The 25,954-nt window shown below is 51.0% G+C and overlaps 1 protein-coding gene across 4 annotated transcripts in view; it reads left to right on the top strand.

Annotated features, from left to right (window-relative positions):
* Positions 1–25,954, top strand: part of ST3GAL1 (ST3 beta-galactoside alpha-2,3-sialyltransferase 1) — an 88,822-nt gene that overhangs the window by 26,823 nt on the left and 36,045 nt on the right. For 3 of the 4 annotated variants that reach the window (XM_073230170.1, XM_073230165.1, XM_073230169.1), the window contains exon 3: positions 24,583–24,637. The exons of the other annotated variant lie outside the window; for it this stretch is intronic. The gene's annotated coding sequence lies outside the window, so the exon portion shown is untranslated. The remainder of the gene's footprint in view (positions 1–24,582; positions 24,638–25,954) is intronic. 4 annotated transcript variants of the gene reach the window in all.

The following is a 25,954-nucleotide window of genomic DNA, read 5'->3' as shown; positions in this document are numbered from 1 at the left end:
GGTGTAGCCCTCCCCCCCACATTAGCATCTTCTAGAAAGATCAAGCACCTGAGAGCTGAAACCCTGGCAGCCAGCAGCAGTGCCTATGGGGAAAGTGGAAGTTCCTCTGGCCAGGATCCTCACCTGACTCTAAACTACTTGATGTAATTGGCCTACTGCTAGGCTAATACCCTCACTCCCGTAGGCAGTGAACTTATTGATTGAGTCACTACATGAAAAGCCCCACCCAGTGCTCTGTGTGGAGGTGGAGGTGAGACAGATTAGGGACCTGCAGTCTGCTGGAAGCAGATGTGATTCTAGGGCTCCACCTATGGCCAGGAGAATAAAGCTGGGTATAAACCCTTTTACCCCAAAAACGTTCCATTGTCATTTCTCCGTCTCACTGAATCCATAGTGAACTTGCCTCAGGCAAGACAGTGCCCTCCCTGGATGCTCAAAGATCCAACCCTGGTGGACAGCTAGGCTGCAAGGATGGCAGCAAAGGCCCTGGATTCCTTAGAACAAACTTCAAGATGACTGTTTGCTTTGCTGGCTGCAGTTCCTTAATCTGCTGATCCTGCCCTCTTGATAAAATGGGGCCGGTCCTGCCTGCCAGGGGGGTGGGGATCAAATAAGCTGATGACTCCAAAGCTTTGCCCAGTGCCTGGCCCGTAGTAAATGCTGAGTAAATCACAGACATGTGTCAACGCTATTATTTAGAGCTGAGCCACCCAGGGTAGGGCGACCTGTGAGGACAGGAGCGGGGCTTCCCTCCCTGGTAGCCCAGGAATGGTATCTGCCTACAGCAAAGACATTTCCTCTATGAAAGGGTGGACATGCTGGGGGTAGCTGCTGTGGCCAGGCTCAGGGACCTTGATGACCCTGGTGCCACAAGAAGATGGGGCCACCAGAAACATGGAAATTTCCTAGTGCTTTTAAAAGCCAAACCCACAATTGAGTCATCCTCAAAAGACTAATTTCCATTCTAACCATGCCCGGTGGATGAGCATTTGGGCATTTACCAATCACCTTTGCCCCTGAAGGGCTTGGAGCCAGGTCCCTTACAGTCTCTGAGTCCAAATTCCTTAGCAGAATAGGCAAAGCTCCCCATGACCTGGGCCCCACCAAGACCCCAGCCTTTCTCCTGCTCTCCCAGCCCCACCCCACCTTCTGCAAATCACAGAGTAATTCTAAGAGTTGTATTAAGAGTGTAGACTCTGAATGGTGGCCTGAGTTCAAATCACACTTCTGCTATGTACTGTGAATCTCTAGTTCTCAGTTTCCTCATCTGCAAAATGGATACAATAGATGACAATACCACCGACCTCACAGGGTTGCTAGGAAGATAAATATGCTGATCTATGTAAAAAAGCTTAGAGTCCTGCTGGATACATAGCAATCCTAACAGCTAGTGTTTCCTATAAAGCATGTTGTTGCTGTCTGTCTGTCTTGGCCTGTCGACGGTAATGCTGTGGGCTAGGAGGCCTCTCACCTGGGCCTCTAGTGCTTGCAGGGAGCCCCCACAGACATTTTCTGATCAGGGCCAATGTTGTGGCTGGACCAGCCCTTGTGGCTCTTACTGTGACTGCAGGATGCACCTCAGCAGCAAACATCAAGGAACTTTGAAAAAAAACAAGATTTACTAAGAAATCCTGAGGGTACAGGCATGCCCCAGGCTGCACACACAGCAAGGCCTGGAGTAGAAAGAGGGGAAGATGGGAGAGAGGGGGGGTCTACCTCATTGGGGTGGAGGGTGGGGGTCTCAGGTTCCTCAGGTTCACACTTCATTGGTGAATTTCAAGCATAATGGTGGGCCTTAGGGTGCAGGAAGAGAAAAGCAGGGTTGTACCAGTAGGCAGTTACTGAGGTCACCCAGGGCTTTCTGAAAAGGGGAACTTTCATGGGTGAGGTTGCCTGGCAGTTTGTCTAGTTATGTGGCTGGCAGTGTTCCAGATGGCTGTCTTTGAAATGGAGGCCTCAGCCATCCAAATATTGGGCTTACATTATAATCATAAAAGTTATCAGGCACTTAGCAAATACATATACACAGAGGTTGCTATGGATATAGCTGTACATATAGCTGCAGATACAGGTATAGATGCATCCTGTGTTTATCCTAAGTAACGTTCACTGTAAAGGAGGTCACCTCCATGTTTCCAGGACTTGTAGCATGTGGCTTGCATATGCTCGTTCCACCACCTAGAACACCCATCTCTTCATATCTTCCTGTTTAAATCATCCCTCTTCAAAACAACTCAAGCTTCACCTCCTCTGGGACTGCCTCCCCCTGGCTTGCAGCCCATCCTCTCCCTGCATCCCAAAACGCCCAGTGTGTGTCTCGACCACACTGTGTGGCACACCTATCCACAGGCATGTCTGCTTTCCCTGTTACCCTGGGAGGGAGCTCCTGGGAAACAGCCATGTGTGACTCATTCTTCACAGGGACTTGCTGAAAACCCACCTGTGCCAGGCACAGCATTGCATCTCCAAGGCCAAGAATGGCCCTATGAAGGCGGGCACTGTTTGTCTACTTATCTGAGCCCCACAGAGCAAGCCACCACTTTGTTGCTGAACAGGATGTATAGGTAGCTGATGGCTCTGCTGGGCTGGACAAGACCTGGGCCTCCTGGGGCATTACTTCTTCAGCCCCTCAGCCATCAGTCAGTCTTCCACACTTCTTATGACCTCTGCCTCCAGCTTTTGGAGAACTGCAAATGGGGGGATCCCATGTCTGGGGGTACATGGTTGTCTTGCCAATGGGTTTTAGCCCCAGGCAAGTTTGCTGTGGATTCAGTGTGACCAAAGAAATTGACAGCAAAACGTTCTTGGGGTGAAAAGGTTATACCCAACTTTATTTCCAGGTCGCAGGTCAGTCACTAGAATCCCATTCACTCAGAGCAAGTCTGTATGCAGCAAGCCAGTCTCTGCCTCTGGGCCCCTCTGTCCGCACAGTCGTCCCGCACAGCCGTCCTCTGGGCCTCTGTCCTTGGCACTGCCACCACTCCAGCCTCTGCTCTCCCACAGCCTTGCAGCCCTGCCACTGTGTCGCACCCAGAGCACTGGGCAGAGCTCTTTATATTGAGTCAACAGCCATGTATTGCCCACAGGTGTGCAGTGAGCTAGCCAACCATGGCCAGGTGAGAATCCTGGCCACAGGAACTCCCATTTTATCCACAATGGTCCTTCAGCTTTAGGAGTGTCTGCTTTCTGTGTTGCTCACAACTCAGCCTGAGTGCTTGCCAAAACACCTGTTGTTTATAGATCTGTGTGCCTCAGGTTAAGTTAGGCCAAGTGTGCCCTACCAGAATAGCCAGCTGATCGGGATCATGGGGAGAAGGAGGAGGAACATGGGCAGGAACCACAGCCAGCTGATCTGAAATCTGTCTCGTAAGCGCTGCCTGGTATATTATGTCCAAGGGCCATGCAGGGAAGAAACATGTTGTCACCAAGTTGCTCACTTGCCAGTCACATTAAGACTTCCTCACAGGCACTAAAAATATCCTCTGTGCCAGGGGGACTGGCCATCAGGAAGAGAAGAAAGGAAAGGCCTTTAGGAAGGGAGAGATCGACTTGCTAATCCTATTGGTTGAATAGAATGAAACTGACTCACTGCACTTTGCGACCTCAGCAGGTGGACGATCATTTAAGCGGAACCTCCGTAAGGGTAGGGACCATGTCCTTCCCCATTGAGCCCCTAGTACCTGGGTGGAGTTGGGGGTCAATGGGGAGTTTCTGCAGTTGACTTGAAGAGTTGTCCTATTTTATGGCAGTGTGATGTTCCACCGATGGCAGCTCCACGGTGACAGCTCCACACGACTTAACCATCTCTGTCGTTGCATATTTCTATATAGTGTGTATCAGTGCCTATCATCATCATCGTCATTGCAAACAGCACAGCGCTGAACATATTTCTGCTTTTTCCATTTTCCCTCATATTAACTATGCTCTTGGGATCAGTTCTCAGGAGAGAGATTCTAAAAATGTTTTTAGCGTTCTTGCCACCTGTTACCAATTGTGAATTTCTCATGGAATGAAGAGAGGAAGGCAGACTGGGGACATTAATGGGAAGATGATCCTTGATTCCTGCTGGGACTGGGAGGGGGACCAGTGCAAAAGCCAGGAGGCAGCGTGGGATCTGGTGACAGCAGGTGGCTCTGCTTCCAGCTGACCCCAGCGTCCAGATCAGGGAGGGGTGCGGAGTGACCATGAGGGTGGGCGTGGGGTTGACTGAGTTGCTAATGAGGGGCCAGCAGGTGGGGACCAAGGAGCCTGTCCCTGACAGGAGAGTGAGCTGGTTCTCATGCCCTGCCTTCCTGCGGAGCTGTGTGCAGGCTGGGCTGCAGCCCCTTCAAGTCTATTTGTGAAACCGGGATATTGGCAGTTTGGGGGGAAATAAATTCCTGGGTGTCTGGCTCATCTGAAGATCGTTTTTCCTGGTCCCCAGGGCTCTACAGGCTTCAGAGATTTTGCAGAACTCCCATGTTTGAAGGGACCACAGGTCTCCACGGAGCTCAGGGTGCCATTGGACTGTGAGGGCCCAGGGTGCCCGTGTTCCTGGGGACACAGGGGCTCCCTGAATTCCAGCACCCAGAGGAAATCCAGAGAGCAGTGTCTCCTGAGGTGTTCCTCTGAAGAAAAACAGTCAAGACAAATTAAATTACGGAAGCTGTGTCCGCATCTACCCAGCCCTTAATTGGTTCTTCAGTGGTTTGAGTGAATAACTATAGGAATGAGGGAGGGAGGGCTTGCAGAGAAGGTGTCCTTTCAAATGATGCTTCTCCACCCCCACGCACGCTCACAGTTGCCGTAGTCACACATGCACATGCATGCACACACAAGGAGAGGCATGTTGCCTGTGATGGCACTGAGGAGTCTCCTGGCATTTTGTAGGTAGGGGCTGGGGTCACCCTGCATCCTGGGCAGGAAGAGTAGTCGTGCTTGGTTGGGCAGGACACCCCCCACCGCCAGGAACCTGCGGGACATTTGGTATTAGGCACAGTACGGTATCATGCGGCATTTAGCAAACTGTGTTTCCAGGACCCCATTTCACTCTTAAGCATTACTGGGGGGCCCAAATAGCTTTTGTTTATGTGACTCATTAATTGTTAATCCGTTGGTTATGAAAATTGAGAAATTATTCACATATTAATTCATTTAAATATAACAATATGTCCGTAACATAAATACAATGAGAAACAACTGCTTTCCAAAACAAAAGAAAATTAGCGGGAAGAGCGGTGCTGCTTTTCAAAGCTCATCAGCGTCTGGCCTAAATGGAAATAGCTGCCCCCCTGCCCCCATCCTCTTCTTCTGCACTCAGCCCGTGGCGGAATCCCACGCCCCTTGCTGCTGCAGACCTCCACTGTCCACCTGGGAGAGCGTGGGGAAAAGCAAATGGTGTCCTAGCACATGTATACGAATGGTTTCGGCATCATGGACTTTCTGGAAGGGCCTTGATGGCCCCCAGGGGTCCCTGGAGTAACTTAAGCACAGGTACAGTGGTTAAGAATATGGCTTTTCAAGCAGGCTGCCTGCCTACAGGGGAAGGGGGTTCACATTCAGGCCCACCTGCAACCAGCCAAGAGACCCTAGGCCTGGTATTTAACTATCCTGTGCCTCACTTCTAACCTTTATAAAGTAGGATAATAGGATCCACTTTATAGAATTATTATAGAAATTCTGTGAGCAAATAAGTGTGAGTCTTGGAGCACTCAAGTACATGTTAAAAGCTGTTATGTATCTATACACATGTATATACTAAATATATACTTACTTGTGTATATATATTATACATATACTAAAGCCAATAAAAAAACCTCAAGTTATTACAGCAGAGTCACCCATTTCACATCATTTCTAAGAATCTGAATCTTAAACAGGCGTTTCTTAACACAGCGTTTCTATCACCTCACCCGGGCCAGGGCCACTAAGAGGACAGCCACCGTGCGTGCAGGGAATGCCTCATGCATAACCTCCTGGAGCAAGGGGCCCAGAAGAGAGACCAGCTGTGGATGCCCCAAGGCCCCAGGGGTGTCGGCCCTTCCTCATTGCTTCCTTGGAAGCCTCATCAAGGGCTTGGTGACAGCTCCTGACTTGCTTCTTGTTTTCTCTTCCCCTATTTGCTGGACAAGCGACTGCCTTCATTTAGCTGCCTGATTGAGAACATCTGGCTGCTGGGCTGGGCGGAAACCAGAGGAGGACGCACAGCACCTGGCCCAGGCTGCCCCCACTGGGCTGCTTGGTGCTGGTCAGGGGCGCGGCCCGCACTGGGACCACTTTCCTGAAATGTTTTTGCCTGGAAGCATTTGCTGTGAGCTTTTCAAAGGTTTATGCACTCTTAGCTTTTGAAAATGCACATGAGTTTTAAAAAATGGGAAAGGGTTGGCTTCCAAGGCATTACAGGACTCAGGACTGGCTTTCCCTGAAGCCCTGGCTCCTGCCTACTTCCTGCGCACCGAGTCCAGGTGACACTCTCCTGGTGAATGAGTCCACATGCGCCTTGTTGCTCCGCTGTGGCTTATTCACTAATTCAATTAACAAATATTGATTGATTGCCTTCAGGTGCAGGGCAGTGTTCAGAGGGCTGGAAATGACTCAATAAACAAACCAACAGTCCCTCGTGAAGTACATTCTGGTGGGTGCACCTCTGATAACCTCCGCAATTCACCCTTAGGTGCTAGGGTTGTAGGAAGACGAGAAGGGCTGTGGGACATGGGGTAAGAGGGTTTGGAGTGTTGCCTGTGGGGGGTGATCTGGTCTGGCCACAATGAGGAGGAAAAGAGCAGAGATTTGGAGGATGTGAGAGGGTTAGCCACATGGGTCCCTGGGGGAACAGCCATTGCCAAGCCCTAGGGTGGCAGGAGTGTGCCTGGTGAATCTGAGCAGCAGGGAACTCGGAAGCTTCTGCAGAGTGAAGGGCTGGCAGGTGGTCAGGGAGGGAAGGAGGCGGCACACGTCTAGTGTGACACTGTGCTGCTTGATCGACTGCTGTGACTTCCCATGGCTAATTCCCTAAACTCCTCAAATGACAACCTTGCCTCCTGCACCCATCACAGGGCCCAGCCCCCTCCTCTGGGGGCCCATGACATCTCAACGGACCTCTGTCCTTGAGACCCTAACTTCAGATGCAAGTCAGTCTGCCTGCCGTTCTGTTCCCCATTAACTGGATCTTTCCATTTTCTGTCTGCCAAGTGGGCAGACAGCTGGCCTGAGTTTCATGGCCTCCCATCTTGCTCAGGAGCACCACCCCCAAGCTCTGGGCCCCTAGGGCCCTTCTTGTGTCTGCCAACTCTTGGCTAGGACCTTTTCGTCCTGCCCCCAAGTGGATCCACCTCTCTCCTTCATCAGAATCACGCTCATATTCTCTCTGTGCCCCTCCCAGGCTCTCAGCACAGTGTACCTGGTGTCTGCCTGTCAGATTCCCCCACCAGACGGGAAATTCCAAAGGGCAGGAATGGATCTGCCTCTGAAACTAAATGGTAGCCTGAACTCCACACATCACCTTCTGCACTGCAACTGGAGAGGCGTAGGAAACCCTCCACTGGCTGTGCTGTTCTGCTGGGATGAGGCCCGCCGCTGCAGGGCCTGCCCCAGAAGCCTGAGTGCCTGGCTGGGCAGCACCGCCCACACGCGCCGCCTGCCCACACTGTCCCACCAGCTCAGTGCTGGCAGCTCCCTTCCCCTTGAGTCTTTGCATGAGCCATCCCCCCACCCAGAGAGCCCTTCCCCAGTTTCTTCACCTAGCAGAAGTGTCCACCCGCCCTTACTCACCCAAAGAGCCACCTCCTTGGGAAACCGTCCCTGATGCCCCATCTGCGTCAGTGCCGGCCTCTGCCCCTTTCCTGATGGCACGTCTCCATCTGGCCACGGTGGACTGCGAGGGTCTGGTGTGCCAGGAGAAACACGGCCCTGCGCTCAGAACCCTCACAGTCTAACACAGTGAGAGCAACCTTTTATCTGCAAAGGGGCCAGATAGCAAATATTTTCAGTTTTGTGGCCAGATTGTCTCTGGTGTGGCTGCTCAATTCTGCCATTGTAACACAAAAGCAGCAAACAAAGGCAACACAAATGAATGGGTGGAGTTGTGGTTCAGTAAATCTTCACTTACCTAAACATGTGATAGGCTGGTTTGGCTGTAGCAGTGGTCTTGGCTCAGTCCAGGCTGTACAGGGCCACAGCGTGGCTTGTGCACGTACCCACTATTGGCCAGTTCCATGTCCCCCTCCCTGGGTGGGGGCTCTTTGAGAGTGCAGATTATGTTGTGCTCAGCTCTGCCCCCTGGGTGACTAGCACAGCACCTGGCAGGGGTCAGTCAGCCAGGGTATGGGAAGGAGTGAGGGAGCGGGGAGGAGGGACTGGGTGCTGGTGGGAGGTTGGAGAGCGGGGGATGCCAACCCTGCAGGTGTTGAGCCTGGTGGCCTGACCTAGGTGCTGCCCCTCCCCGCCCAGAACCCAGTGCTGGGTAGGGGCTGGGTGGGGTCTCTGGGCCCCTGGGCATTGACCAAATCCCTCTTCCACATGCAACATTTGTGGGATGATTTTAATGAGTTCTGGGTGGGGATGGCTGCAGTCCTGTCCAGGTGGCCCTGGGGGGGATTCAGCTCAGCCTCTGGGCTCTGCATCCTGGGAATGCCTCCCTCCCCGGGACAGCCCACAGATTTCTAAGCACTGAGCCACTTCACCAGGGCCAACTTAAATTGATCTCTCCAAGCAGCTATGGTGGGGGTTGAGGCAGGGGGAGATTCCTACCAACTGTTAGTGGCTGGAAGGCAGCATTAAGGCATTGAGACCCAGCAGCAGGCAACTCTTCCTTACTGTGTCAGATTGTCCTGGGCTCTGTGTGGTCCTGGTGTGAGTTCTGACATACATGCAGGCAGACCCTTGTGTGCGCCACACACGTTATCTCATTTAACTCTCAAAACAACTCATGCTGTGGGAGTTGTTATCCCATTTTACACAGGGCATACTGAGTCACAGGAAAGTGACTTCCCCAAGCTCACACAACACTGGGGCATTTGCAGGATTTCAGCCCAGCAGCTGAAATCGTCGTGCCAAACTGACCTGCAATAGACAGGATTTAGAGCTGGAGGGAACCAGAGTGGATCAGACTCACCCACCACCCAACCCCTTTTCTCCAGCTGAGGACAGTGTTGCTGAGAACTGAAGGGATTTGCCCAAGATCCCATAGCATTCCTAGTAGAGGCAAGATGTGAAGCTGGGTGATTTAATTCCTAATTCGATGCTTTATCCACAAGCCCAAAGCTGTCTTTTGGCTCGGGACCTGGAGATGAGCAGAGAGGCAAGGTCCTTCCCTCCACCTCGAGAAAAACAACTTCCCGCCTTATGCTTGGTTAAAAAGCAGCCCCTTCTCTGGGAGGTGACAATACAAACATGCACCTTAGTTGGTGTGTATGCATGTCCTGGGCCTGGAATTGGCAGATCTGGGTTCAAGAATCAGTATTCAGGTGGGCTTGGCATACTGAGTCTGCTCATATCTCTGAACCTGGTTTCTCATCTGGTGACTGGGGCTGTGAGGCCTGACTTGGCTGAGTTGTTCTGGTAACTAAGTGCCGTGATGTATCAGAATGTCCAGTCATCTCTGAGCATTTGGCCTTCAGCACACATGGCCCCTTGTCCCCCCCTTTCCCACCCACCCGCTCTGCACCAGGGAACTGCTGTGGCTCCATGTGAACCATGGGGCCCTTGTAAGCAGCCACCCTGGCCTCATCTGGTGCAGTATTGAAAGTCTAGGAAACCACGTTGGGCTATTTCCACACCCTGCGGGCCGTGGCCGCTCACTTTTTTGTTCTTGCCCTATAATTGCAGGGTTTCACAGTGGTTTCTCTGTTGCCTGGAAGTCCCAGTACTCTCTCTGCTTCTCTGTGATATGTAATTGTATCTGCGAAACCCACAGCAATTAGGCTGCTGGCCCCTCAGTGGAGGCCTTTTTCTCTGGAGACAGATGTATGGATAAAAAGGAAGCATTAGCTGGTTGCAGGAAATGATATGATTAGACAAACTCTTTAATGAGGCCTCCATATGGATTTGCTGACTCTGAATGGTTGGAAAGCCCTGAAGTCTTCACCAGCTCTTTCTGTCTTACCTCCTCTTGTTCTGCAGGAACAAGAGCCCCGGCCCCAGTGCTGAGTGATGAGAGAGAGTGGACGGCACAGGGGTGAGGGCTTCTGCTGTCCGAGACGCCAGGACTGGGAACAGCGGTCATGTCTGCAAGGCCTGGGGTGCGGGTTCCTCAGCTCAGGCGCAGGCTGCCAGAGCCCAGCCAGCTTCCAACTCAAGGCTGAAAAGTGGCAGGATCCACTCAGCCGCACGAGGGTGATGTCACCTGGGGGTGGTAGGCTGGTCTGTGCTCAGGGAGACTGCCTGGGTTGGGGTCCTGGCTCTGCCACTGCAGGCTGGGTGATGTTGGACAAGTTTGTAACCTGGGTTTCAGATTTTCATCTGAGAAATAACTTCTTCAGCCCTCATTAAGAACAGGTATTTTTTTGAGCCGTCCTAAGTCTGTTACCAGGGAAAAGTGCTGAGCCCATCGGAGGGATTAGGGAAGTCCTGGCATTCCCATGAGAGTTGACAGTGTGTGTGACACAGAGCGGGAGTGGTGGCCGGCCGCGGAAGCCCACGTGTGGCTTGACTCTTCTACACGCTTTACACAAACACCTGATCCATCTCACAGTGTCTCTCTGAAGTAGGCTCTGGTTTTAGCATCATTATCCCCACCTAGGGAGGAGGAAAAAGGCACAGAGATGTTAAAAGACTTGCCCAAGCATCCCAGCAAAGGTTTGGTAGGACTAGAGTCAGACTCGGGTGATGTGACCCTGAGTCCGTGTGCTTAACCACTAGGCTTTACTGCCTCTCAGGGTAGAGGGGACAACAGAGGGAGTGGGGTGGTCTGGACATGAGCTGTGAACAAAGGCTGCACAGCCGCAGGGCGGCCTCTATCTGTCCTTCAGCTTCTGTGGGCCTGGGCCTCCCAGTCCCTGCCTCTGTGGTGTTCGGAGGGCCCTTAACCCCCGAGGAAGGCTGTGCCCCACCCGCCCGCAGGAGGCCTGGCCAGGCGCCCTCTGCCTGGTCCAAAGGCGGGAGGCCCCTGGAGCTACCCAAGGGGCGGGACGGGGCGCAGACTCATCTGTTTGGAATTAGACACGAGTTGAGCATAGTTGGCCAGAAACTAGCCTCATTAAGCCAGAGAGCAGAGCTTGGAGACACTGCCAAATGTCTACGCAGAGCCAGCTCTCCGCTTGAGATTCTGTTCTGGTCTCTTCACTCCTGGACTCGTTTTCCATTTTCCCTTGTTCTTGCTGGGCTGGGGGACAGACATGAGGAGACCCTTTCCTTGCCCTGTGAGGGTGGTAGGAGAGAAATGGCGTGCTGGGCACACCCTAGAACCAAAGAAGGACTTTAGCTCCAGGGGCCATGGTGACAAACAGTATAAAACAGTGTAATTATTAGAGGCTGCCAAAGCCTAACATTTTTCCCCATAGGTCAGTATTAGGTTTGTGTCCAGTTTACAGATGAAACCTGGGTTAACTGACAAGACCCATGATCGCTGAGTGGCTCCACTGAGATTTGAACCCAAGCTTTTGGATGCCAGGGCTTGGCTCAGGGCCCACCTGTGGTGTGGCATAAAGTACTCCCGTGGTCAGATCAGAAGGCTTAAGTCCCATTTCCTGCTCTGTCCCTAACTATTGTGTGGCCTCAGGTAAGTTGGTTGACCTCTCTGAGCCTCTGACCTTTAGACCTTTAGCATATGTGGCATTGTAGTAAGTTCCCATTGGGATGGTGCAGACACACGACCCCAGTGGGCCTGCAGCAGTGTTTTGACAGTCAAGGAAGGACCTGTCTGCCCTCCTGGTAACAGTCCCACAGGCCGGTCAAGTGGGGAGGGGGCTGTGGGGCTGGAGGGAAGGGCTAGGGAGCCTCAGAATCCAGGGACAAGTTCCCAAGCCCTCATTCCGGGAGCCATTTGTTTTTTGTTTTCTTGGTTTTTTAACTTTTAAAAATGTGCTGGGTCTGCCTTCTCACGCTGCCCTTACCTTCTTTCCCTTGTTGGCATCCTCTATGGCTTCCTGTTTTTCCTTCTCTGCTTCAGGCCTAAGCCTCCGGAAATGAAGTCCCAAATCCCTGGAGGCTTTCTCATTAAATGCAGCCCTTGGGAGGTTGCAAGGTCTTGGGGAGGCACCAGCCCAGCATCGGGTTGCTGGAGAAGGTTATAAAGGTGCCACCATTTTTTAGGGTTTGATGTTTTTTTCTGTTTGTTTTCATTTGATGCTCATACAAGTAGCCATGATCACTGAAAAAAAATCCAGAAAATGAAAGTGTCAAGGCCCCAAAGGGAAAACTCCCACAGAACCAGCCCTCCTAGAAGGCATCTACTGTAGCATTTTAGAGCATCCTTTCAAGGTGCTTTTGGTTCCTGTATTGCTAAAACTAATTCTGATTCTGATATTGTTTCCTTTGTTTTTTTTTTCCATTTCACCATTTAGCAGATGTTTTCCCTGTTACTTTAAATTCTTCATGAGTGTTATTAATGATGCAAACCTTTCTGTCTTATAATAGATATTTGAATGTACCACGATGCACTTAATACTTAAAAGTGGTGGAACTCTGGCATTTTGCTTTTAAAAATAACCTGATGACAAACCTCTTTGGGTACCAGACTCTGTCTGCGTGTTGAGCCATTTCCTGGAGTAGATTCCTAGACGGAAGTAAGAGCACTGTCTGAGGCTTTTGATCACCCCATGCATGTCTTTTTGTAAGTGTGGTGGGGCAGAGCCGGCAGGAGCAGGGCTTCACTGCAGGGTGCTCATGTTCCTGCTGAAAGATCAGACCCACAAGCTTCTGACCCAGAGGAAGGGCACCAGATAAGCCAGACTCCACATCTTGATGACTTGGAAGAAGCTCTAAGAGTCCTTGATGATCGAAATTAAGTTCCACTTGAAGCTGGGACCATTAGGAGCGCTTGGAAGGCAGATGTGTTAGGACACCGGTTTTGTGATGCTGAAATAGGGGGCTGAGTTCAGCGCAGAGTATCTACAAAGCAGTGCACGTGTGTGTAGACACACACACACACACACCTCTCTACACTCTCCGTCTGTCCCCTACCTCTGACCCATTAAATATTTGCTTTGCTGATTCTCCCAAGTGTCTAGGATTTAAGCTGCCCTCAGGCTTGTTCCCTGCAGTAGTCTGACCACCTGGACCGTTACCTGGCCCCTGGCAGGTGTTCATCATTGTATTAAATGACGAATGGTGAATGGGGGAAGTGTAAAGACTGTTCAAGGTCCCAAAGCATGATTGTTCCAAGTAACAATACTTGACCACATTCGTTCATTGAGTTCTTAATGTGTGCCTGGCAGGTAGTCCCAGACACTGTCCAGGGCACTCTCTGTGGTGGCTCTGTTAGCATCCTGTGTGTCTCCTGATTTCTTGACATTATAACAGAAACATTTCCCCCATGTTTTTTTTTTTTTTTAACATTTTCACAAGCCAGAAATTTTCTTCTTTTAAAGTATATAAGGACATTCTGGAATGTTCTTGATAACTGTCCGTGACACTTTGGCTAGCTCTGGTATTTGCCTTAGAGTGGAATTGTTGGAGCATAGAGTATATATGTATGTAACTTGTACCAGTACTGCCAGGTGGTTCCCTAGAATGGCTGAGCCCCTTTCCCATCAGCAAGCTTCACGATTCCATTCCGTGTCTCCAGATATCTGAATGGCATCAGTACCACTAATTTTTGCAAGGCTAATAGGAATCAGAGATGTCTCATTCTGTTTTCATTTGCATTTCTCTGATTGCTAATGATGCCTCAGACCTCTGTGCCTGCCCTGCCCTCAGCCTGGCCCCAAGGCCTGCTCTCTTTTCTGCTTGTCCTTCAGGATTTGGCGTAGACGTTTGCCCCTCCCACAGGCTCTGGTCCCAGGCATCTCCTCTCTACCTCCCAGGCTGCCCTTCCAAAATAGCAGACAAAGGTTCTGTTTACAAGCCCAGTTCTGGAGTCTCACATCACTGGGATCAAAACAGGCTCCAGCACCTAAAGGCTGTGCACCCTTGACAAGGGCCTTAACCTCTCTGAGCCTCAGAGCCCTTGCCTGCAAACCAGGGATTAAAAACAGTACCTCCTGGGTGAGTTTTCTTGAGACTTAGGCAAAGTTATTGATGTGAAGTGTTGGTACACATGGCTGAGTACACGGGAGCTGTTGGGTATTAGATCCCTTGGAATCCTTCACTGCCGTTATCTGTTTACCTGACTGACCTCCACAGCCTGGGAGGATTCCAGGGTAGGGCTGCATTTGCTGCATCTTTTTATTTTCAGCTCCCAGCAGTGCTGGGCAGACAGCAAAACCATAATGGTGGGTTGGTTTAGATGTCTTTTTAAATGAAGTCCTTTCTAACCCTGAAATTCTGTGATCAGGAAATTACTCAGGAGGAAGTTCTTCTTGCAGGGTCCTTCCCAAGGTTTCTAAACGGGGATTATTACACACTGCAGGTAATGACAGGAGGCTGCTGTGGCAGCGGTGGGGAGCTCCATGTCGCCTGACGGCTGGTTGGTGCATTTCAGAGGCTATCACCTTTCTGCTGGCCAGGGGATCGGAATCCTGGCAGACAGAGGCAGCCCTGCAGGACTCACCTGCAAGCTGGCGGCCCACCACGCTCTACTCCAGGGGCTGGCAGGGCAGCATCTGGTGGCATGTGAATAATACCAGGAAAGTCATGGAAAGCAGAAGCAGAGGAGACCTTTAGGACATCCAGTTCATAGGTCACATGCATAATGCAAATGCATAAAGAGGCCTGGTTAATACAACTGAGAGTGGTGGGGCCTGTGGCAAATGAGAAAACTGACCAGATTCTGACGAAAGGAGATGGTGGTTGCTTGGCCTTGGGGAGTATGGGCCCGGAGCTCCTGGTTTCCTTTTCTTTATCAAAGGAAGCCAGAGGTCCAGATTTTTATGTGAAATTTTCTCATTTTTAAAAGTTACAGCTAATTCAAAGTTTTGTCTCTTGCTTCATAGCACAGACTCACACTCCTGTGAGGCAGCAGTTTCCATATCCCCTGTTTTAGCACAAGATTTGACAGATTGGGAAACTGAGGTTCAGAATTTGGGAATTTGCCAGAGGTCCCCAGGGAGGTAGTAACCCTGAGGGACATAGAGCCACTGTCCTTTGTGGTTATGCCTGGGCTTGCTGTCCACCACCCTGATGGGCTCCTCAACACACTCCCTTTCTTCCAAGGCAGGAACTGAAGCCCAGAGAAGCAAAGGGACTAGCTTGAAGTCACACAGCTTGTAACGGCAGAGTCCAGAGTAGGGCTGGGGCTCCTAGGCCGTCTGCCATGGGACCGTCCAGACACTGCACTGCCAGAAATGACCCTGGGATGGTTATAGTAAAAGCCTGACCAGGAACTTGGCACAAGGTAAATTTTGACTCACCGCCAGTCAGCAGGAATGGCTGGCACACCGCTGGGCAGTAATGCCAAGAGGCTGATGCCACCCAGGAGAGCAGTTTGTGTGTTTGCCGAACTAACACTGTCAGCCCCAAAGGTGCAGAGATCAGCTCTGGCCTCTTTCTGAAGGGTTCCTCCAACGGGATGCCTGGAATCTGATGAAGGACTTGTCCTTGCCCTTGAACTCCATTTTTAAAGAGTCTGCCTGTAAAATCTCAGACTGATGGGGGATGTTTTTTCTCCTCTGTGGTCAGCCGCATGGCTTAGGGAAATGAACCTGGGCTTGGAGTTATGAGAGGCATGAGCAGTTCCAGTTCACGATGTCCCAGCTGTGACACTGACCTGGCCATTTTAATAACTGTAGCCCTGCTGATATCACAGAGTTACCGTGTACCTAAATTGCCAAAGAAAATGCTAGAGAAGTGTACACTATTTTTGGCCTTATAGTCCTCCTCCCTGAAGGGTGATGTTTGAGCTGGGACGGGAGTAACAGGAAGTAGTCAAGAGCATTCAGCAAGTGCAGAGGTCTTGAGGCAGGATCAAGCTTGGAGAGTTCAAGAGCAGATGTGGAATTAGCAAGGCTGGAACAGAGAGAGCAAGGGGGACCCAGAACCACAGTGAGGAGCACCTGGGAGGGTGCAGACAAGGCAGGGGAGGGTCACATGAATCACAAGCTCGGGGCTGCTCAATCATGTGCATGTTTGAGATTCCAGTGCGAGAGAAATGACGCCCCTGTGATGATGAGTGAAGTGGAGCCCCTCTGTCGCCTATTGGTCACTTGTATTCCTTTGTGACTTACCTCTTTACATCCTTTCCTCATTTTTAACTGGGCATATGTGTGTGTGCCCCTTACTTTGTAAGAGCCCTTTGTCTATTATGAGTACTGGCCAGGTGCCCAGTATGCTGCCTTATGGTCTCAGGGCTGCCTTCATTTTTCCTGTTGTTGAGGGCAGAGATCAGGACCAGCAAACTTCTTCATAAGGGCTACGTAGTAAATATTTTAGGGTTTGGGAGCCATACCATTTTCTGTCACGACTACTCAACTCCACCATCATAGCAGAAGAGCCACCATAGACAGTACAGAAATGAATGTGCATGGCTGTGTTCCAATAAAACTTTATTTACCAAAGTAGGCAGGCAGCTTGGGGCTGCAGTTATCAGCTTTTGCCTTAGAGAAGTTTGCATTTCTTATGTGTTCAATCTTTTTCTTTATGTAACCATGGAATCTTATACTAAACAGAGACCTTACCCACTACAAGATTAAATAGGGGAAAAATAAAAGACTAGAATAAGAAAAAGTGCTCAAAAGTGATATGAGCAAAATGCCTCATGAGTGATTCATGCTGAACTGTGCTTCTGTGCCAGGAATCCTGGACATGCTGACACTGACCTGCAGGAGAAGCGAGGGAGGACACAGCCCGGGAGGACACAGCCCCCGAGCACTAGTGAGCCAGAGAGGGTGGCCCCTAAGGGGCTGCTTCTTGCTCTGCACCCCTCCACTCTGACCTTTGCTTTCACCACAGACCTTGAAAAGTGTGCTCTCCAGGGACACTGGGCCTGTTGTGACTTGAGAGACCTGTCCAGTCAAACAGCTAGTCCTTGCCAGCCCTAGTGGGACCCTACATGAGGACCCCCAACTTCCAAAGAAGCCACGGTCCCCTTCCCTACTTCCCATCCTCCACAACTTGGACTCTTCCACACACCAGGTTGTCAGTCTGACTTTAAAGATGATCACATGGGAATTTTACACTCTTGAATTCCAAAAGGTTGAACGGCTTTTCTCCTCCTGTCCTTCCCAGCTGTCCTCTCCCACCCTTGGTGGGCCTCAGGATACACTACAGAAAGGCTGAGGGGTGGGACTGTCCCCGAGTAGACCCACAGGAAAGCCCTTCATCTTTCTACCACTCAGTGGACTCTTGGTAAGAACGCAAGTAATGGCAGGTGACTCTCCAGGTCTGCAGCCAAGGTGAGGGGAGAGTGCTTAGGTAATGTGCCACCACCTGGCAGCAGCTCCAGAACCTGGCAGTCTGGACTGCTGAGTCTGCCATCTACTAGCTGTGTGACTCAGACAGGTCGCTTCCCCTGTCCATGCTTGCCTAAATATGGGGTGACAGTAAGACACCTAATATTAGGTTGTTCAGAAAACAGAATGGCTTCATCCCCATGAAGTGTTTGAAACAGTGCACATATAAGCAATTAATAAATGGTAGCTTTTGTATGTAAAGTGCTGGGAACATAGTAGGTGCCCAGTAAAGACAGTTACTTTTCTGTATCATTAGATGTGCTGGAACAATTCCATCATGTTGAACTCAGCTGCTTCCACAAGGACTGTAGATTTCATGTGTATCTGTCTACTCCATACACCACTCATGAATGCCCCAGACCTAGATAATCTTGCTTTTGTGTCCTTAGCAAGCTTTGGCTTGATGAGAACTTGTGTTTGTCAGTCTTTAAAAACCCCTGTGATGAGTATTTACTGCCAGAATGTGCAAGTCTACCAGAAGGATGTAATTCCGGCTCTGGATACTAACGCTAGGGACCTAAAGAGGGAAAATGGTTAGGCTTTTCTTTCTTTGCCCTCCACCTGCAGCACTGAGGAGCGCTTCTGTTTATCACTTAAATCCCATTTGAAAAGGTCATCAGTGAATGCATGAATCACACAGTGAAGACTCAGGAAGAAGTGGTCCCCTTGAATGCTACTCTATCCCGGTCCTTCCCTATAATGGATTGTGTCCTGCATCCCGTGCAGCTCCCAGCTGTGGGGGCCACCCCTGGGCAAGGCCTGCTAAGCCCTGGCACCTGACACTGTCGGTAATGAGAAGACCAGACACCTGTGCCCAGAGTCAAACCGCCTTCAGTCTGCTCTCTCGCAGTCACTAGTGTTCCCATTTTCCAGGAGAGGAGACTGAGGCTCCAAACATTTCCAGCTCTGGTGCCAAGTTGCCCAGCGAGCGAGGGAGCAGCAGAACTCACAGCTGCTGGGGTGGGGGTGGGGCTAGCAGCGAGCCCCCTCTGAAAGCCCACCCTCTGCCTCAGCCAATCTCTAATTACACCCTGCAGACACTCCCCACGCCTCCGCAGCCCGTGGTTCATTTGATGTGAGATGAGATGAAGGGCTGTGAAATATTTATTGGCCTTATGTCTGATAGGCGCCTTCACATGAAAGCCCAGAGAAACGCTGAGAAAAGTGGAGCCTGTGTTCCAGATGCCACCACTAATTGGCTTATTCACAAAAGGCTTAATCTCTGGTATTGCAACATCTCACCTGAAAGGCTGTCTTGGCCTGGGAGCCCCAGTTTGAAACAGTTGTGCTGAGGTTTTGCAAGGATTGAGCTAACCCAGAGGAAGGGACTAGAAAGGGGAACTGTGAAGAGTTTCTTACCTTTGCTTACGTGCCCAGTGACAAGTCACTGCCTTTCTGGGGCGACCTGATCAGACCCTGCTCCCCTGTCTGACCTCATCCTGTAAAAGTATCCCTGGAGTTCAGTATGCTTGCATCGCCCAGGCTTTCGGGCAGAAAACAAGCAGCCCGTTTCTGCCTTTTGACCTTGTGCTGACTCTACCTCGGCCTGAACTTGGCTGTCCTCACCCTGTGTTTGCATGGCTGACTCATCCAGGAGCTCAGCTTAGAATTTACCTGGGTGCTGTCTCCTCTGTCATCCACTTCTCATGCCACCCCCTTTAATTATCTGCAGACGCAGTCTGCTCTGATTTGATGCATTTGCTTCAAGAGGGACTTTGCCTTGTTCACCATTGTGTCACCAGCATCAAAAACAGGGCCTGGCACATTCTGGGTCCGGTGAGTCTTTGCTAAATGTCCAGTGGCTTCTGGTTGCTCATTATAAAGCCAAGGTTTAGGGGCAGGTGGGTGCTGAGGAGCCTCCCAGCTCTTGAGAAGACTGTGAACTTGAGAGCACTTCACCTCTGGGCCTTTCTCTTCCTGACAGTGACCGCTCAGACCAGCCTCATGCAGGGGTCTCTGCTCCCTCCCTGCAGAGCCTGAGGCAGGGCTTCAGATGTGTGTGGCTCACTGGGCGGGTGCTGGAGGAAAGGAGTGGGAGAGGCAGGGGGAGGACAGAGGCTGGGCAAGACTGTGCCTCCAGCTGGAGTCAACCTTCGGGTGCATGGAGCACAAAGTGCACCCACCATACGGTTGGTCCCTCATTGAAGCAAAGAGGGCCAACCTCCTGTAGCCCTGGGCTCCGTCAGTCATTGTCTGGGGACTGCCAGGGTGATGGGGAGCCAAGAGGTGGCCATCTTCCAGGTGAGGCAGCTCCTACCTGGCTGGAGCAATCTTCTAGAGCAGGGGGCATCTATGAGCTGGTAGCAGCCCACGGCCACAGTGCCTGAGGGATGGTGGCCCAGCCCAGAAGAGGCCATCTGGGCTGGGTGCCAACAGCATCCACTGTGTAGGGACCTGGCACCTTCCAGGGAGCCTGACCCCAGCTAAGGTAAAGAAAACCTGAAACCTGCCTTTCCAGGTGAAGTGGCTCTGAGGGTCACTGGGAGTAATCTGCTACCTAAGAAAAGTCCAGTGGCCCTTGGTCACCATACCTGCGCCTCTGTGCCACTCATGTTTCCTGCTTGTCCTCTAGGCCAGCCCAGAAAAGAAAGACGTTATGGATTTTCTTTTCTTAGTGTACCTACTATGTGCTGGGAACTATGTTCTGGGAGCTTTGCATGTCTTATCTCATTTAACTCTCCCAAGAGTGCCATGAGGTGGGTCTTAAAATGCTGGTGTCTGCAAGGGGAAAACCATGGCTGTCAAGGTAAAATACCTTGCCTAAGACCTTACAGCTGGAAAATGTCAGTGTCAGAATCCCACTCACATCTTCTGGGCCAAAGCCTGTGGCCTCTCCACTTCTCCACCACCTCTATGAGCTTGGGTGTGGAGTGAAGAGACATCCCTCTGCTTATGATCTTCTGAGGCTCCCACTTGCCCTTGGGGTGAGGCCAAACCTTCCTAGGCCCCTGTGGCTTTTGCCACCTTCCTTCCCATTCCAACCCACCCCTCGGTGTTCCCCTCCGCTGCCACCCACTGTAGTATGAAGGGGAACTGGCACTTGCTCACTACCTGAAAGTATTAGCTCATGTTCAGGGAGCCCTTACTGTGTGCCCATCTGGGCTACACACTTGGTCTCTGTTGCCTTGTGGAATCGTCACAAGAGCATGAAGTCAGCCCTGGGTTTCTGGCCTTATGGACGAGGAAAAGGAACTCAGAGGTGGCAGCACTTGCTCAAAGCCCCATAGCCAGTAAGTAGTAGAAGCAAGGGTTGAACCCAGTTGATCTGGCCCCAAACCCAGTGCTCTCCTTTGCAAGACTAGTGCCCACCAATGATGGGAATAGTAGCCACTAACCCTGAGGTGATTAGGTGCTAGAGCAACCAAGGAGCTGTATTTTACATTTTGTGTAATTTTAATTAAAAATTGCCACGTGTGCCAGAGGCTGTGAAGGTGAAAATCCTGAGATGTTACCCTGCTTGCCAGCTAACAAATTAATCTGCTGGCAAATGCTGGCAGAAGACATGAGCTTCCCAGGTCAGAAATGAAGGACTGTGTTACAGCACAGCCGGCAGCGTGAGCTTCATGTTTGCATCATTTCTACTTGTCCCTCAGGTCCTCCGGCTTTTTGTCATTGATGAGGAGGCATGATCTTTTATAATTGTAAGCAAACCCACCCTTCCTTTCCCCTGGGAGGAGACATGATTTCTATTACTCTGGATGGCAAGCAAACCTGAGCTCTGCTCCGAGGAACATACTGCCTCCACCAACGCTCTCTGGCATAGAGCACTTACTACATGCCAGGCATGCTTTAAACTCTTCATGCATGTTGACTTTAGTCAATGCTTCTGCTCCTGTAAACACATGTAAGTGCTAGAGACCCATGAAGAGTGGCCGCATATGGGGAAGCATGGCTCTAGACCATCTGGGATGTTCATGTGTGTTCATCACTCACTAGTCTCCAGGAGCCTAGCAGTTGGCCTCAGCTTCCCATTTTGCTGATGCACAAACTGAGGCTCACTCCAGTTATACTTCCTGAATGTTCAGATTGAGGATTCTACCTAGGACCAACTCTGCCCTGACCCTGTGGAAAAAAAATAAAGACAAAAACTTGGGACATTTGTCCTCCTTGCTTCCTTTCAAAACTTCACCCTACAAGACTCTGGAATTCTTTTTCTCTCTGCCTCATCATATTCTTCCCATTTTTCTAGAACTGGTGCCAGGCTCACATCCTCCCTGAAGCCCTCCCTGTCCAGAGCAGCCTGTGCCTGCCTTCCCCATCTCTTCTCCAGTGAGAACCCCTTTCTCATACTCTGGGCCAGCAGTTCTGGGGAGCAGAGCCTGTGCCTTCCCGTGCCCACTCTCCCCACAGCACCTATCACAAGGCACGGGAAAAATGGACCAGTGAACAAGAACCCAAAAGGCAAATGTAGATACCACAATCTTCTGTTTTATGTCCTGAATTGTATTCAGTTGACCTCCCCACTTCCCACTCCAGGATCTAGGGCATGTGTGATGGGCTTGACTGTCCCAGAAAAGGAAGGAGAATATTTTGAAGTGATTCAGAAAAAGCTTGTTGAATTGAGTTTTGGTCAGCCCACCCACAAGGATGGACAAACTGGACATTTGCCTTCTAAGCCAGCAGAAGGAATGAGCAAGAGACAGTGGAATGATGCCTGAGCAGGTTTCAGGAGACCAAGGTTTGAGTCCAAGTTCCAACACTAACCTTGTGTGACCTTGGGGGAGACACTCGCCTTTCCAAGCCTCAGTTTCTCATCTGTAAAGTGGGACTTCACAATAACCAAATGCCTCCCTGCTCCTCCCACGGCCTACTTCCTGCTACCTGCCTGAGCGGAACCAGCCCTGGCCCTCCTCCAGACTGGCTGGCCCAGGGAGCACTTGATGTGAATGCAGGCCTGTGCATCTTTAGCCATAACCCATCACACTGTCATCTGCTTACCAACCATGTTGAGCACTCACTCTGCCCGGCGCTGCGCTGAGCACTTTGTGCATCTCTCACTGAATCCTCACAGGACTCAGGATGTGGGCCCTGTTGTTAGGCCTGCTTTGCAGATGAGGAAACTGAGGCTTAAAGTGACGCGATTTATCCAAAGCCACAGAGCTGATGAATGCCAGAGCCTGGAATCTGGAATGGAAGTCAGATCTCCTGACCACCAACTCAGTTCTTACAAATTGGATGCTTTTGGGTAGGAAATCAAACAGTTGCAAATGGAAAGGTGCGTGACTGGGCTGAGCAGGCAAGGGCATCGGGAGAACTCAGGCCCATTCCCCACTGCTGCGTGTCCAGGGAGGTTTCTGGGGGCTCGCTTAGGAGTCTGGGTGTTTTTTACCTTGAGTGGCCACTTGTAACCACACAAGCTCCAAACCCCGTGTTTCTCCTTCCAAATTCACATTACCTTTGCCACATCTGGCCTTGCTTAGGAAGGGTTTTGTCTGAGTCCGTTAGTGTGGCAGAGGATCCATTAGCTGAGGAGGAAAAGATCAAAGCACATGGGGCAGCTGGCCTTTCCAAGCCTCTGCTCTCTAACACTCAGCCAGCAGTGTCAGGGTAAAGAGCTCCCTGTCAGAGTCCTCCTTTTAGCTCATTGCTAATTAAATATTGGCACAGTGAATAATTCAGTTTGTTTGACCCTCATGGGCTAAATTTGCTCATCTGGGAAGTGGGAGCAGTGACAGTTTCCATGAGATGGGCAGCATCTGGCAAGTAGGTGGTGGTGGTGATGGTGGTAATAACTTAGCTCTCCTAGAGCACTTACTACATGCCAGGCATGCTTTAAGCACTTCATGCATGCTGACTTCCTAATCTCAGCAATCCGGGGAGGAAGGCACGATCCTTAGCCCTACTTTACCGAGGAAACCAAGGCACAGAGAGGTTAAGTACCTCACTGAAGGACGTGCAGCCAGGAGTGCCGTGACAGGCTGGCGGTCCCCTAGCCACGACCCATATGGCCTCGAGGCTCACCTAACAGTAGTTAGGCAGGACTGTGTCCCCGTGAAGCTTGCCTGTATGTGTCAGGAGAAAGGGTGCAAGCAACACTTGTTGCTTATTCTGGAAAGTAACTACTTTAAATTATTTTTTGATTTTTAAAAAATATTCCTTCTTTCGAGTTGTTTCCATGCAGGCCAGGCCCATCCTGGGCACCGATTCCCTCCTGCTGGCCAGGGTGACCGCTAGGTGATATTCACGTCCACGGGCCTCTGAGTCATCAATGAGTTCAGGTCCGTGGGCGCAGGTGCACTCAGGTGAGGGAGAAAAGTCAAAGCCAGGTGGTCTTAACTGTTCAGAAAGTTGTTTTCATGCTGGCTTCAGCAGCACATGCACTAAAATTGAATGATACAGAAAGTTCTGTTCATCCTCACTCTCAGAGGGCAAGCATTCGGCACTCCTCCCAAGTGACAAGAGCCCAGACAGTGTGTAGCTGAAGCTGCTGCAGCCCAGGGGGTGTTACTAGTACCACGGGGGGAGTATTATTACCATTTGTTGGTATTCAGGGATGGCCTTCCCCCACTCGGCATTTAGGAAGAAAGCTAAAACAGTAATTATGCCTCCCTCATTCTCAATCAAGTTCTCTCTCCATTTACAAAATGCCCAGCTGTCTGATTCCTGCCAAGTAGAATATTCCAGAGTCAGACCCCATTCCCCTATGGGACCTGGGACTTGCCACCAGCCCAGCTGCAGGCATGACCTGCACAGGTGTCTGTCCCCTGCCAAGCTACTCTGCCTGTCCAAACCTCAGTTTCTTCCTCTGATGGAAGGCTGGAGCTGCCTCAGCCTCTGCTGTGAAGTTTCACACATGTGTGTAAAGCAGCTTACCAGCCGGCAAGAGAGATCTGGGTTGCAGCACGCCCTCTTCTGCTCTTCTGTCTAGAGCAGGAAGGGTGCTAGAGCTCATGTAGTGCAGAGCTTTCATTTACAGGCTGAAGCATGAAGCCTTGACAGGTCCTCTGACGCCCAGCCAGAGCTCTCTAGGTAACTGCTGTTCTGTTCCCACAAAGGGCTGTCACTTCACATTAGTACTTAGCATTTATGTGACAGAGCTGAACACACTGCAGGCACTTTCTGGTTAGATGCTCATGCTCTCTCCCTGTGGTAAGTCTGAGTAGTTTTTTCTATTTTTCAGATGAAGAAACTGAGGCTCAGAGCAGTTAAGGAGCTCTCCCCAGGTCACATAGCGGGTAAGTGGCTGAGCTGGGATTTGAACCCAGCTCTCTGACTCCTGAAGCTGTGCTCTTAATTTGTTTGCTTTCTCTGCCTTAAAACCATGTGGAAATGATTGTCCCCTGCCCCTCAAATGTGGGATCCCTGTGCCTGGGTCCTCGTTCCCCCCCTGTGCCTCCTGCACCCACAGCACGGTGGGCTCTCTGCACACACAGGAGGTTTAGCAGGCAGTCCGTTCTCATCCCATGTGGTCAAGCAGTGTTCACGATGTTCATCTAATCACTGGAGAGTTCTGGTTAGCTCAGTGTTTCCCCTTTTGCTTCATTTAAATGCGTCAACAAGCCACCAACGCGTGTATATGAGAAACGCATTCTACATCCGATTACGAAAATGGCTACTCCATGTACAGTAGAGGTTATTTCAAAGATGGGTGTGTCTTTGTGATTCAGAGGTCGGATCCTTGCCTTTGTGGTGGGAACGAGGGTAGGGCGGGTGGTGGAGGTGGGCTCCAGCGTGGGGCTGAGATCAGCCCAGCCCCTCAGCACCCACCCCCATATCCAGATGGGTGCCCGCCAGGGCTAACTTGCCACCAGCCTCTGCATCCTTACCGTGATTCCGATGACATCCATTTCCACCCAGTCCTGCTGCTGCTCACGTCCCCTCCTTCCCGCCACCAGTAACACCTATTCCTCATCCTTGAAACCCACTCTCTTCTTCCAGAAGATTTCCTAGAATCTGTTCCTGAAAAACAAGCTCCACTTGTAACTTGACCGCAAATTAACTGCCTGATTTGGCCTTCTAAGTCCTCAGAGAAAAGCCCGGAGATAAGGTGAAGTGGCTGTGACATTCTGGGGCCACCAGCTCTGGTACTAAGGGGTGTGGCCCCTTAAGGGCTTTGGTTTCACATCACCTTAGTGGTGTGAAAGTCTGTGAGGAGGCCCAGCAGCTGGGCTCCGGTCCCCACCCCCACCTCCACCTCCACCTCCACCAGAAAAAGCTCAGTTTTAGCAGCTGGTTGCTGCCTAGGTGAGATCCAGTTTAAAGACTTTGAAAACCACCAACTAACGGCAAATGTCCCTGTCTAGAAGTCCAGAGAGCTGGTTGTGGGTTTGGCTATGCCACATCACACTGAGTTTTGCCAGGCCTTTTCCCTCCACTGGGCCTCAGTCGGCCATCTGTGCAGTGGGCTATGGACCTCTCCGCCTACGGCTGCCCCTTGGTGTGGTTTCCCAGCTGGGGCTGCGTGGAGCCTGGGAAGATGCTTATGCAGATTCCCGGGCTGCCGGGGAAGAGCCACAGGACAGAGAACTGGGAAGGGGGTGGTGTTTGATACA

This window comes from Manis javanica, chromosome 2 (assembly GCF_040802235.1).
Source record: "Manis javanica isolate MJ-LG chromosome 2, MJ_LKY, whole genome shotgun sequence".
Taxonomy (NCBI): Eukaryota; Metazoa; Chordata; class Mammalia; order Pholidota; family Manidae; genus Manis; species Manis javanica.
The sequence above is the reverse complement of the archived record's forward strand: the minus strand, read 5'-3'. Positions and strand labels throughout refer to the sequence as shown.